Source organism: Bos grunniens, chromosome 14 (genome assembly GCF_055505025.1).
Source record: "Bos grunniens cultivar Pamir isolate PY7600 chromosome 14, Bosgru_T2T1.0, whole genome shotgun sequence".
Lineage (NCBI taxonomy): Eukaryota > Metazoa > Chordata > Mammalia > Artiodactyla > Bovidae > Bos > Bos grunniens.
In genome coordinates, this window is record NC_141178.1 from 34944003 (window position 1) to 34957677 (window position 13675).

Below are 13675 nucleotides of genomic sequence, written 5' to 3' on the forward strand. Positions count from 1 at the left end.
GGGGTTTATCAATGAAGAATTCCTTTTTTTCTACAATAACAGTGGTTTCAGGGACAAAGAATAAAACATTTACACTGGATATTAATCCCTTATGGGTCATATCATTTGCAAATATTTTCTCCCATTCAGTAGACTGTCTTTTCATTTTGCCAGTGGTTTCCTTTGTTGTGTAAAAGCTTTTAAAAATTTAATTAGGCACTATTTGTTTATTTTTGTTTTTATTTCCCTTGCTTTAGGAGACAGATTCAAGAAAATATTGCTGCAATTTACGTCAAAGATTGCTCTGCCTATGTTTTCCTTTAGAAATTTTACAGTACCTGGACTCTTACTTTTGTATATGGTGCTATAGAATGCCCTAATTTCATTCTTTTACATATAGCTGTTCCATTTCCCCAGCACCACTTAGCAGAGACTGTTTTTTTCCTTGTGAATTATCGCTTCCGTCCTCAGATTAACTCACCGTTAGTGTGTTGGTTTATTTCTGGGCTGTCTATCCTGTTCCACTGATCTATGAGTCTGTTTTTGTGCCACTACCATACTGTTTTGATTACTGCAGTTTTGGAGCATAGCCTGAAGCCAGGAAGTGTGATTTCTTTAGATCTGTTCTTTCTCTAGATTGTTTTGGCTGTTTGGGGTTTTTGTGTTTAAAATTATTTGTTCTTGTTCTGTGGAAAATGCCATTAGTATTTTGACAAAGATTGCACTGAATCTGTAGATTGCCTTGGGTAATATGGTCATTTGAACAATATTGATTCTTCCCATCCAAGAACACAGTATATCTTTCCATCTTCAGTTTCCTTCATCAGTGTGCTATAGTTTTCTGAGTATAGCTCTTTTTATCTTCATAGCTCATACAGCTCAACATCAAAAAAAAAAAAAATCAGACAACCCAATTAAAAAATGGGCAGAAGAACTGAATAGATATTTTCCAAAGAGGAAATGCAGATGTCTAACAGGCACATGAAAAGGTGTTCAACATCATTAATTAACAGGGAAATGCAAATCAAAACCACAATGAGATATCACCTTATACCTGTCAGAATGCTGCTGCTGCTAAGTCACTTCAGTCGTGCCCAATTCTGTGTTACCCCATAGACGGCAGCCCACCAGGCTCTTCTGTCCATGGGATTCTCCAGGCAAGAATACTGGAGTGGGCTGTGATTTCCTTCTCCAATGCATGCATCCATGCATGCTAAGTTGCTTCAGTCGTGTCCGACTGTGTGACGCTATGAATGTGCGACCCTATGGACAGCAGCCCACCAGGCCCCTCTGTCCATGGGATTCTCTAGGCAAGAATGCTGGGGTGGGTTGCCATTTCCTTCTCCAGAATGGCTCTCATAAAAAGTCTACAGGGACTTCCCTGGAGGTCCAGTGGTTAAAACTCTGTGCTTCCACTGCAGGGGCATGGGTTTGATCCCTGGTCAGGCAACTAAGATTCTTAATGCTTGTGGTATAGCTAAAACAAACAAACAAATAAATAAGTTGGCAAATGTTGGCAAGGATGTGGAGAAAAGGGAAAACTTGTACAATGTTGGTAGGAATGTAGATTGATGCAGCCACTGTGAAAAACACTATAGAGGTTTCTTAAAAGAGTAAAAATAGAGTTGCTATATGATCCTGCAATCCCACTCATGGGCATACACCTGCAGAAAACCATAATTTGAAAAGATACATGCACCCTAATGTTCATAGCAGCACTATTTACAATTGCCAAGATATGGAAGCAACCTAAGTACCCAGCAACAGATGAATGGGAAAAAAAGAGAAAGATGTCGCACACACATACACGTACAATGGAATACTACTTGGCCATAAAAAGAATGTAATTTTGACATTTGCAGCAACATGATGGACTTTATACAAAGTGAAATAATTCAAAGAAAGACAAGCATTACATGTTATCACTTAAGTATGAAATCTAAACAAATAGAACCAACTAGTGAATATAACAAAAAAGAAGCGGACTCACAGACACAGAGAACAAACTAGCGGTTACCAGTGGGGAGAGGGAAGTGGAGAGGGGCAATATAGGGGCAGGGATGAAGAGGCAAAAACCGCTGGGTACAGAAGAAGCTGCATGGATCTATTGTACAATATGGGGAATACAGCCAATATTTTATAACTATAAAGGAAGTATAATGCTTAACAACTGTGATTCACTGTTTTGCACACCTGAAACTTACGCAGTATCATAGGGCAACTATACTTCAATAAAAAAAAATAGAAAAAATATAAATTTGCACTTGGAAGCAAAAAATATATATATATTAACATAAGAAAACATCTGGAGCAAACAGTTCCTTGATAAACTCAAAGCCTCACATCTTTTACATCTTCCTGCCCTATCAGCCTAAGAATACTGGCTTCATGGCTGGAATATGATACCTGTTGTGGTAGGTATCATTTCATCTTTTAAGTCAAGAAGAAGGAAGAAAGGAATTGACATCTATATATGTGCTCAACAGGCATCGTTGGTATCAAATTGTTTGACCAACATTTATTGAAACATTATGTGTGTGGCAATGTATCAGACTATGGAATTTAGTGATTAATTAAAATATGTATATTCTGGGCCCTTTAACAAATCCTACAGGTTCAAATATGAGGCTTCTCCTTCCGAGGGTTTCCTTTCCCACCTCATTCATGCCCGACTGCACAAAGCAGAATCTATCTTGAACTCCTGCATACTCACAGTAGGAATATTCCTCTGTCCTGAGTCTTCTTGGTACATCCTGGGAGTTACCTTATTTATACTCACTATATCATATGTTTAGGATAATATTTTATGTAATGGTGCTTTGTGGCAGAATTCCTTAATGTAAAACCCTTTTAAAAAATATAAATTTTATTAGTGGTTGTCACAGTATTTATTCTCTCTCCTGCTTTCTCTCTTCTTCTGTCTTCAAAACCTAACAAGCTATTATGTTAGATGATATGAGACTCCCATCTTTAAAGAGTATTCTCTTTGTTGTTAGGGTCTGACTTTCATCTGAAATGGGAAATATACTGACTAGGACAACCAAAAGAGAAACTCTCTTTTGAAAAATAATGTTCAATAATAATGACAATTTCTCATGATATAAATTACAACTTTAGAAGGGACAGTCCTTTCTGTACTTTTTGGGAACCAATTTTTTTTTTTTTTGGCTGTGCTGTGCAGCTTCTGGGTTCTTAGTTCTCTGACCAGGTTCTGAACCTGGGCCCTCAGAAGTGAAAGCGTGGAATCCTAACAACTGGACCACCAGGGAATTCCCTGGGAACCAACTCTTAAAAACTCGTACAATAACTCTTTAATAAATAGAAAAAAACCCCACAGTGTGTTAAAAGTGCAATATAATTGACTCACATGTTATTCAATAACTTTGTATTACAAATTTTCATACCCATGAAAAAATATGTTGGCCCTATCCATCCTCTGATACCTTCTGCTTCACCCGCTTTCTGTATTAAGAAATCTCCTCTTACCAGGTTTGTCTTTTCAGAGGAGTAGCCTGTCCTTGGCTTGCCTCTATAAAATTATACAATGAAGAGGATTTTCCCTCTATGATGTTTTTCTAAGATGGTTTTCTCTTTGAAAAATGTTTTCAGTTTCAAAGGCAAACACCACAGATATACAAAAAAAAAAAAAAAAAAAGAAGGAAAAAACCACACTAGACACACAGTTTAGCTGCTGAACAGAATGTACAGAAGACAGGAAGCCAGAGCCAGATTCTCAGGCTCTGATTGTCCCAAATCACACAAGTCATCAACTGAGTAATCAGAAAAGGAAAACAAGCCATTTTTAGTTGAAAGAAGATTTGAATCCATAATATGCACTGTAAATCCACAGTGGATGGTTTATAACCAAACAGCTGGTTTTTGTGACTTGAGTTACCCAGTGCAACATATCTTGAAAATTCCACAAAATATCCTACAGGATACATTATGCAAAATGCTAAAATATTGAGATGCACAATTTTCTTGTCCCTGGGGAGCAGTCTTAACAGTCATCCACAGCAGGTGCAAACTATTCCAGACAGAGGGCTGGGCTGGAAAGAATGTATTTTTTCATCAGTTCCAGAAATCCATGTTTCTGAGGGATTAGGAAGAGAAATTTCTAGAATGGAGTAGGTGTTACTCATTCATTGGAAGAGGATTCTAGAATTGTTCATTTAGTTTGTGGGATCAAATAAACTCGGGCATGAGTTATTGCGGTCCTTTAGTGTTCCTGATGATCAGCTTTCTTGATGTCAGATGGGGGTGTAGTATTAGTCAGGGTTCAGTCTTAGATAACAGGGCACATTTTGATAAACTAAGATGAATGAGGCTATGGTTTTTCCAGTGGTCATGTATGGATGTGAGAGTTGGACTGTGAAGAAGGCTGAGCGCCGAAGAATTGATGCCTTTGAACTGTGGTGTTGGAGAAGACTCTTGAGAGTCCCTTGGACTGCAAGGAGATCCAACCACTCCATTCTGAAGGAGATCAGCCCTGGGATTTCTTTGGAAGGAATGATGCTAAAGCTGAAACTCCAGTACTTTGGCCACCTCATACAAAGAGTTGACTCACTGGAAAAGACTCTGATGCTGGGAGGGGTTGGGGGCAGGAGGAGAAGGGGACGACAGAGGATGAGATGGCTGGATGGCATCATTGACTCGATGGACTTGAGTCTGAGTGAACTCTGGTAGCTGGTGATGGACAGGGAGGCCTGACATGCTGCGATTCATGGGGTCGCAAAGAGTCGGACACGACTGAGCAACTGAACTGAACTGAAGATGAATGAGATAGATGGTGAAGAAAAGCTGACTCTCTCAGGTCTCCAGGAGAGACACCCAGAATATCTTCTAAAACAAGGGCTACCTCTGCAACTGTCAGGAAGCTGAGGAATCAGAAAGGCCCTCTTGGCGCACTTCCAGAATCATGCTACATTAGCTACGGACTGGAGTCAGAAGCTTCCTCCAGCATTAGAGCTCCAGAGACTGACCATGCCTACTACATCCACTCCAGCAAAACCACGTTACTGGCATCCTCACCTTTCCTTCCTTTTATTTACTAAGTGAACACACACATATTTATTGAGTGCACAGGACTTCCCTGGTGGCTCAGACGCTAAAGCATCTGCCTACAATGCGGGAGACCTGGGTTTGATCCCTGGGTTGGGAAGATTCCCCTGGAGAAGGAAATGGTACCCGACTCCAGTACTCTTGCTTGGAGAATCCCATGGATGGAGGAGCCTGGTGGGCTATAGTCCGTGGGGTCGCAAAGAGTCGGACACAACTGAGAGACTTCAATTCTTTCTTTCTTTCTTTCCTACTACAACAAATGACTAAAATATATAGTACATTAGAAGGTGACAGGGCTCCCCTGGTGGCTCAATTGGTAAAGAATCCGCCTGCAATGTGGGAGACCTGGGTTTGATCCCTGGGTTGGGAAGATCTCCTGGAGAAAGGAATGGCTACCCACTTCAGTATTCTGGCCTGAAGAATTGCATGGACTGTATAGTCCATGGGGTTGCAAAGAGTTGGACGCGACTTAGTGACTTTCACTAGAAGGTGATAAGTGCCATGGAGAAAAATAATGTAGGGCAAGTAGAGCGTAACAAGTGGGTGAAGGAAGGCTCCCTAAGAAAATGATACTTGGGACTTCCCTGGCGGTCCACTGGTTACCACTCTGTGCTTCCACTACAGAGGGCACAAGTTCAACCCCTGATTGAGGAACTAAGATTCCGTATGCCACATACTGTGGCCAAAAATTAAAAAAAAAAGAATGACAATGATATTAATACTTGTGTGGAGATTTGAGGGAAGTGAGAGGATAAGCCCCATGAGTTCCTAGGGAAGGAGTATCTAGGAGAGGAAACAGAAAGTGCAAAGGTTCTGAGACGAGAGGCTCCCTGGAAGTTTTAAGGAACAGAAAGGAGACCAGCGTGGCTGGAGTGGAGTAGAGCGAGGGGATAAGCCTTTTATGAGACAGTCAGACTTATTCCAAAGTAGAAATTTCTTAAGATACTTCTTAAATAATTCATTGCTTGGTTTGCTATATAGACTATGTATTTTGAACTAGGATATTAAAGATTTGGACAGATTTTAAACTAACACATACTACTTGAAAGAACAGATCTATTAATATTCATCTATTTGAAGCTATTGTGCTTTCAAATAATATTCTGTACTTAAGGTATCATATCTAGTTTGGTGTTTTTTCTTTGTATTGTTTAAGTTTTATCATAAAGAATTTAAAAACACCCATCTTTGATGGAATGGTTTTGTGTGAAGAATTAATCAGTTACATGATTAAATTCTACGCTTTGGGAGATTCTTACAATTGGCTTCATCTTTATTATGGTACAATTATTACATCCGAAAGAAAATCTAAGTTGTCAGATGCATCACTGAAACATATCTTAAGGATGGAGAATAATAAGTAGGCCAGCTTTGACAAATATCTCTTTTCAACGGAAGGCTAAACGTGAAATAATGAACTCACATCTGTGTGAGATAGAAACTTCCATTTGACAAAATACTATAAGAAATAACATGCATATTCTAAGAATGCTGGTTTTTATCTGAGACACAAGTGATTTTATTGTAAGAACCATTGTATTGCCATTATAATCAAGAATTAGCCTAGGGATTTAGAGGAGTACATGGGAGCTAGGCTGAGGAGGAAACAACACAGAAGACATCTAAGAGACAGAACGTGTTAGAGCAGGCTTTCCCAGACTCGGCGTGACTGTTCTTGTGCCATCTGTGGCAGCTGTCCAGTGCTCCGGGTCTTTAGCAGCATTTCTGGCCTCTGTCTACTAGTAATATCTCCCTCTCCCTCCTTATGTGACAGCCCTAAGCGTCTCTGGATTGAGGATCACTGAGTTACAATCAGAAGAGTGAAACAACCTACAAAATTGATCTGACTTTGAAATCTGGAAGAGAAATCTCCACCTATGGATCTGGGAACAAAAGGACCTTCTGAACAGAGACCTAAAGAATTTAAAATTGAATCTTAGATGCAATTTTAATATTATTGGAAACCTTTGTTAAATAATTATTGGTAAAAATCATTAGTTAAATATCTGTGTACAAGTTTTTATGTGGACATAAGTTTTTAACTCTTCTGAGTAAACAGCAGGGAGTAGAATTTCTGTATCATATGGTAAGAACGTGTTTAGTTTTGTAAGAAGCTGTCAAACTGTCTTCCAAAGTGGGTGTACCATTTTGTATTCCTATCAGCAATGCAAGTTCCTGTTGGTCTACAGCCTCATCAGCATTTGGTGGAGGCAATGTTGTGGATTTTGGTCATTTTAGTAAGTGTGTAGTGGCGTCTCATTGGCATTTCATTGGTATCTTCCAGATGACATTTGAGGGCTTCTCTGGTGGCTCAGCTGGTTAAGAATTCGCCTGCAATGTGGGAGATCTGGGTTTGATGATGTGAAGCATTTTTTCACTCATTTATTTGCCCATCTACATATCTTCTTTTGTGAGGGATCTGTTAAGGTCCTTGGCTCATTTTATAATTGAGTGCGTGCATGCTTGAGAGAGAGAGTGTGTGTGTGTGTGTGTGTGTGTGTGTGTGTGTGCACGTGCGCGTGCACTAAGTCGCTTCAGTTGTGTCTGACTCTTGGCGACCCTCTGGGCCGTAGCCTGCCAGGCTCCTCTGTCCATGGGATTCTCCAGGCAAGAATAGTGGGGTGAGTTTCTGACCCAGGGATTGACTCTGTGTCTGTTACATCTACCTGCACTGGCAAGTGGGTTTTTTTTTTGTTTGTTTTGTTTTGTTTTTTACCACTAGCATTATTATAGATACCAAGAAAATATAAGACTAGGAGAAAAACCTTGCAAAATACCTATCTGACAATTGACTAGGTTTCTTATTATTGAGTTTAACACTTTTTGTATATTTGGAATAACAGCCCTTTATCAGATATGTATTTTGCAAGCTTTTTTTCTCCTAGTCTTTTTATTTTCTCAATATCTTTTGCAAAGCAGGAATTTTTAATCTTAATGAAGTCTAGCTTATCAATTATTTTTTTGTGTGTGGACTCTGGCTTTGTAGCTTTATCTAAAAAGTCATCCCCAGGGCTTCCTTGGGGACTCAGTGGTAAAGAAACCACCTGTCAATGTAGGAGACGCAGGTTTGATCTCTAATCCAGGAAGACTGCACATGCCACAGAGCAACTAAGCTCGTGCGCCACAAATGTTGAGCCTGAACTCTGGAGCCAGGGAACTGCAGCTACGGAGCCCACATGCTACACAAGAGAGCAGCCCCTGCTCACAGCAACTAGAGAAAAGCCCGCACAGCATCAAAGATCCAGCACAGCCAAAATGAATAAAGAAAGAAATAAAATTATTTCAAAAGGTCATTACCAAACCCAAGGTCATTTAATTTTCTTCTATATTTTCTCCCAGGAGTTTCATAGTTCTGTGTTTTGCATTTAGGTCTGTGATCCATTTTTGAGTTAATTTTTGTGTAGAGTGTAAGGTCTATGTCTAACTTGTTTTTCTTTTTAGCCTGTGGATATCCAGTTGTTCCAATACTATTTATTGAATGGAGGAAATTGACAGCAGAGAGGCTGAGTAATATCAAAAGTCACTAGGAAAGGGTAGAAGTTATATTTAAATGAAAGTGAAAGAGGAGAGTGAAAAAGTTGGCTTAAAGCTCAGCGTTCAGAAAAGTAAGATCATGGCATCTGGTCCCATCACTTCATGGGAAATAGATGGGGAAACAGTGGAAACAGTGTCAGACTTTATTTTTTTGGGCTCCAAAATCATTGCAGATGGTGACTGCAGCCACAAAATTAAAAGACGCTTACTCCTTGGAAGAAAAGTTATGACCAACCTAGATAGCATATTGAAAAGCAGATACATTACTTTGCCAACAAAGTCTGTCTAGTCAACGCTATGGTTTTTCCAGTGGTCATGTATGGATGTGAGAGTTGGACTATAAAGAAAGCTGAGCGCTGAAGAATTGATGCTTTTGAACTGTGGTGTTGAAGAAGACTCTTGAGAGTCCCTTGGACTGCAAGGAGATCCAACCAGTCCATCCTAAAGGAGATCAGTCCTGGGTGTTCATTGGAAGGACTGATGCTGAAGCTGAAACTCCAATACTTTTGGCCACCTCATGTGAAGAGTTGACTCACTGAAAAAGACCCTGATGCTGGGAGGGATTGGGGGCAGGAGGAGAAGGGGACGACAGAGGATGAGATGGCTGGATGGCATTACCGACTCAATGGACACGAGTTTGAGTGAACTCTGGGAGTTGGTGATGGAAAGGGAGGCCTGGGGTGCTGTGATTCACAGGGTCGCAAAGAGTTGGACACGACTGAGCAATTGAACTGAACTAAACTGAAAACTGAGCTGAAAGCTTTGTAGACTATACTTTTTAACTACCAGTAATTCATGCCAATAAGTATAATAATGATACTGATAATCACTGCTATTTCTTGAGCTTTGCTATATTAAAGGCATTTTGAGGGGTGGTGAATTAAACTGGACATGACATCATTTAGTTTTTAAAAAGAAATATATTATATTACATAGGTATATATGCATATATATTATTGATTATGCTATAGGTAATATTTTTCACCACATTTCATGGATGGACAAACTAAGACTTAGGGAGGTTTAGCATCTGCTAGTAAGCGGCTGATGCACTCTTTGGACAGAAGTCTGTCTGACTCCATAACCCATGGGTTCAACTGTCAGCTACTACTTAACTTTAGGGAGTTTCATTTTACCAGTGGTCTCTCCTGCAACCTATAGGCCTTTCCTAAGAAAGAGAAATAAAGCAACTCTTTTGCTTGAGTCCTAAGATAGGTCAAAACCCAAAGTCTCCTTTAAATTGTACAATTCCAGGACATCCAATGTGCCTTTACAACTCATCCCAGACTGCATTTATTACTCTTGTTGTAGGCCACCCTCTCTCACTTCAGACTATACTACAAAACTATAGTAATCAAGACAATACGGTCCTGGCTTAAACACAGAAATATAGACCAATGGGAACAGGCTAGGAAGCCTACAGATAAACCCATACCTGTGTCACCAAATCTGTGACAAAGGAGACAAGATTATACAATGGAGAAAACACAGCCTCTTCAATAAGTGATGCTGGGAAAACTGGACAGCTACATGTAAAAGAATGAAATTAGAACATTCTCTAACAGTATACACAAAAATAAACTCAAAATAGATTAAAGACTTGAATGTAAGGCTAGACACTATAAAACTCTTAGAGTAAAACATAGGCAGAACATTCTGACATCAATCTCAGAAAGATCTTTTCTGACCTACCTCCTAGAGTAATGAAAATGAAAATAAAAATAAACAAATGGAACCTAATTAAACTTCAAAGCTTTTGCACAGCAAAGGAAATCATAAACAAGATGAAAAGACAACCATCAGAATGGGAGAAAATATCTGCAAACAAAGCAAATGACAAAGGATTAATCTCCAAAATATATAAACAGCTCATGCAGCTTAATATCAAAAAACCCAAACAACTCTATCAAAAACAAACAATAAAAAAATGGGCAGAAGACTTAAATAGGTATTTCACCAGAGAAGACATATAGATAGCCAACAAACACATGAAAGGATGTGCAACATCACTAATTATTCAGTTCAGTTCAGTTCAGTCGTTTAGTCGTGTCCGACTCCTTGCAACCCCATGAATCACAGCACACCAGGCCTCTCTGTCAATCACCAACTCCCGGAGTCTCCCCAAACCCATGTCCATCGAGTCGGTGATGCCATCCAGCCATCTCATCCTCTGTCGTCCCGTTTTCCTCCTGCCCCCATCCTTCCCAGCATCAAAGTCTTTTCCAAAGAGTCAACTCTTCGCATGAGGTGGCCAAAGTACTGGAGTTTCAGCTTCAGCATCATTCGTTCCAATAAACACCCAGGACTGATCTCCTTTAGGATGGACTGGTTGGATCTCCTTGCAGTCCAAGGGACTCTCAAGAGTCTTCTTCAACACCACAGTTCAAAAGCATCAATTCTTCGGCAATCAGCTTTCTTCACAGTCCAACTTCACATCCATACATGACTACTGGAAAAACCATAGCCTTGACTAGACAAACCTTTGTTGGCAAAGTAATGTATCTGCTTTTCAATATGCTATCTAGGTTGGTCATAACTTTCCTTCCAGGAGTAAGTGTCTTTTAATTTCATGGCTGCAGTCACCATCTGCAGTGATTTTGGAGCCCCAAAAAATAAAGTCTGACACTGTTTCCACTGTTTCCCCATCTATTTCCCATGAAGTGATGGGACCAGATGCCATGATCTTCGTTTTCTGAATGTTGAGCTTTAAGCCAACTTTTTCACACTCCTCTTTCACTTTCATCAAGAGGCTTTTGAGTTCCTCTTCACTTTCTGCCATAAGGGTGGTGTCATCTGCATATCTGAGGTTATTGATATTTCTCCCGGCAATCTTGATTCCAGCTTGTGCTTCTTCCAGCCCAGCGTTTCTGTTGATGTACTCTGCATATAAGTTAAATAAGCAGGGTGACAATATACAGCCTTGACGTACTCCTTTTCCTATTTGGAACCAGTCTGTTGTTCCATGTCCAGTTCTAACTGTTGCTTCCTGACCTGCACACAGGTTTCTCAAGAGGCAGGTCAGGTGCTCTGGTATTCCCATCCCTTTCAGAATTTTCCACAGTTTATTGTGATCCACACAGCCGAAGCCTTTGGCATAGTCAATGAAGCAGAAATAGATGTTTTTCTGGAACTCTCTTGCTTTTTCCATGATCCAGCGGATGTTGGCAATTTGATCTCTGGTTCCTCTGCCTTTTCTAAAACCAGCTTGAACATCTTGAAGTTCACGGTTCGCGTATTGCTGAAGCCTGGCTTGAAGAATTTTGAGCATTACTCTCCTAGCGTGTGAGATGAGTGCAATTGTGCGGTAGTTTGAGCATTCTTTGGCATTGTGTTTCTTTGGGATTGGAATGAAAACTGACCTTTTCCAGTCCTGTGGCCAATGCTGAGTTTTCCAAATTTGCTGGCATATTGAGTGCAGCACTTTCATAGCATCATCTTTCAGGGTTTAAAATAGCTCAACTGGAATTCCATCACCTCCACTAGCTTTGTTCATAGTGATGCTTCCTAAGGCCCACTTGACTTCACATTCCAGGATGTCTGGCTCTAGGTCAGTGATCACACCATCGTGATTATCTTGGTTGTGAAGATTTTTTTGTACAGTTCTTCTGTGTATTCTTGCCACCTCTTCTTAATATCTTCTGCTTCTGTTAGGTCCATACCATTTCTGTCCTTTATCGAGCCCATCTTTGCATGAAATGTTCCCTTGGTATCTCTAATTTTCTTGAAGACATCTCTCGTGTTTCCCATTCTGTTGTTTTCCCCTATTTCTTTGCACTGATCGCTGAGGAAGGCTTTCTTATCTCTTCTTGCTATTCTTTGGAACTCTGCATTCAGATGCTTATATCTTTCCTTTTCTCCTTTGCTTTTCACCTCTCTTCTTTTCACAGCTATTTGTAAGGCCTTCTCAGACAGCCATTTTTCTTTTTTGCATTTCTTTTCCATGGGGATGGTCTTGATCCCTGTCTCCTGTACAATGTCACGAACCTCAGTCCATAGTTCATCAGGCACTCTATCTATCAGATCTAGTCCCTTAAATCTATTTCTCACTTCCACTGTATAATCATAAGGGATTTGATTTAGGTCATACCTGAATGGTCTAGTGGTTTTCCCTACTTTCTTCAATTTAAGTCTGAATTTGGCAATACGGAGTTCATGATCTGAGCCACAGTCAGCTCCTGGTCTTGTTTTTGCTGACTGTATAGAGCTTCTCCATCTTTGGCTGCAAAGAATATAATCAATCTGATTTTGGTGTTGACCATCTGGTGATGTCCATGTGTAGAGTCTTCTCTTGTGTTGTTGGAAGGGGGGGTTTGCTATGACCAGTGTATTTTCTTGGCAAAACTCTATTAGTCTTTGCCCTGCTTCATTTCGTATTCCAAGGCCAAATTTGCCTGTTACTCCAGGTGTTTCTTGACTTCCTACTTTTGCATTCCAGTCCCCTATAATGAGAAGGACATCCTTTTTGGGTGTTAGTTCTAAAAGGTCTTGTAGGTCTTCATAGAACCATTCAACTTCAGCTTCTTCAGTGTTACTGGTTGGGGCATAGACTTGGATTACTGTGATATTGAATGGTTTGCCTTGGAAATGAACAGAGATCATTCTGTCGTTTTTGAGATTGCATCCAAGTACTGCATTTCGGACTCTTTCGTTGACCGTGATGGCTACTCCATTTCTTCTAAGGGATTCCTGCCCACAGTACTAGATATAATGATCATCTGAGTTAAATTCACCCATTCACTTATTATTAGAGAAATGCAAATCAAAACTACAATGAGGTATCACCTCACAGTGGTCAGAATGACCATCATTAAAAAGATCTACAAACAATAAGTGCTGGAGAGGGTGTGGAGAAAAGGGAACCCTGTTGTACCGAGGGTGGGATTGTAAATAGATACAGCCAGTATGGAGAATAGTATGGTGTTTCCTTTAAAAACTAAAAATAGGGATTCCCTGATGGTTCAGTGGTTGAGAATCCGCCTTGCAATGCAAGGGACATCAGTTTAACCCCTGATCTGGGAAGATTCCACGTGCCTCGAAGCAGCTAAGCCCAAGTGCTGCAACTACTGAACCTCAGGCGCCTGGAGCCTGTTCACCACAGCAA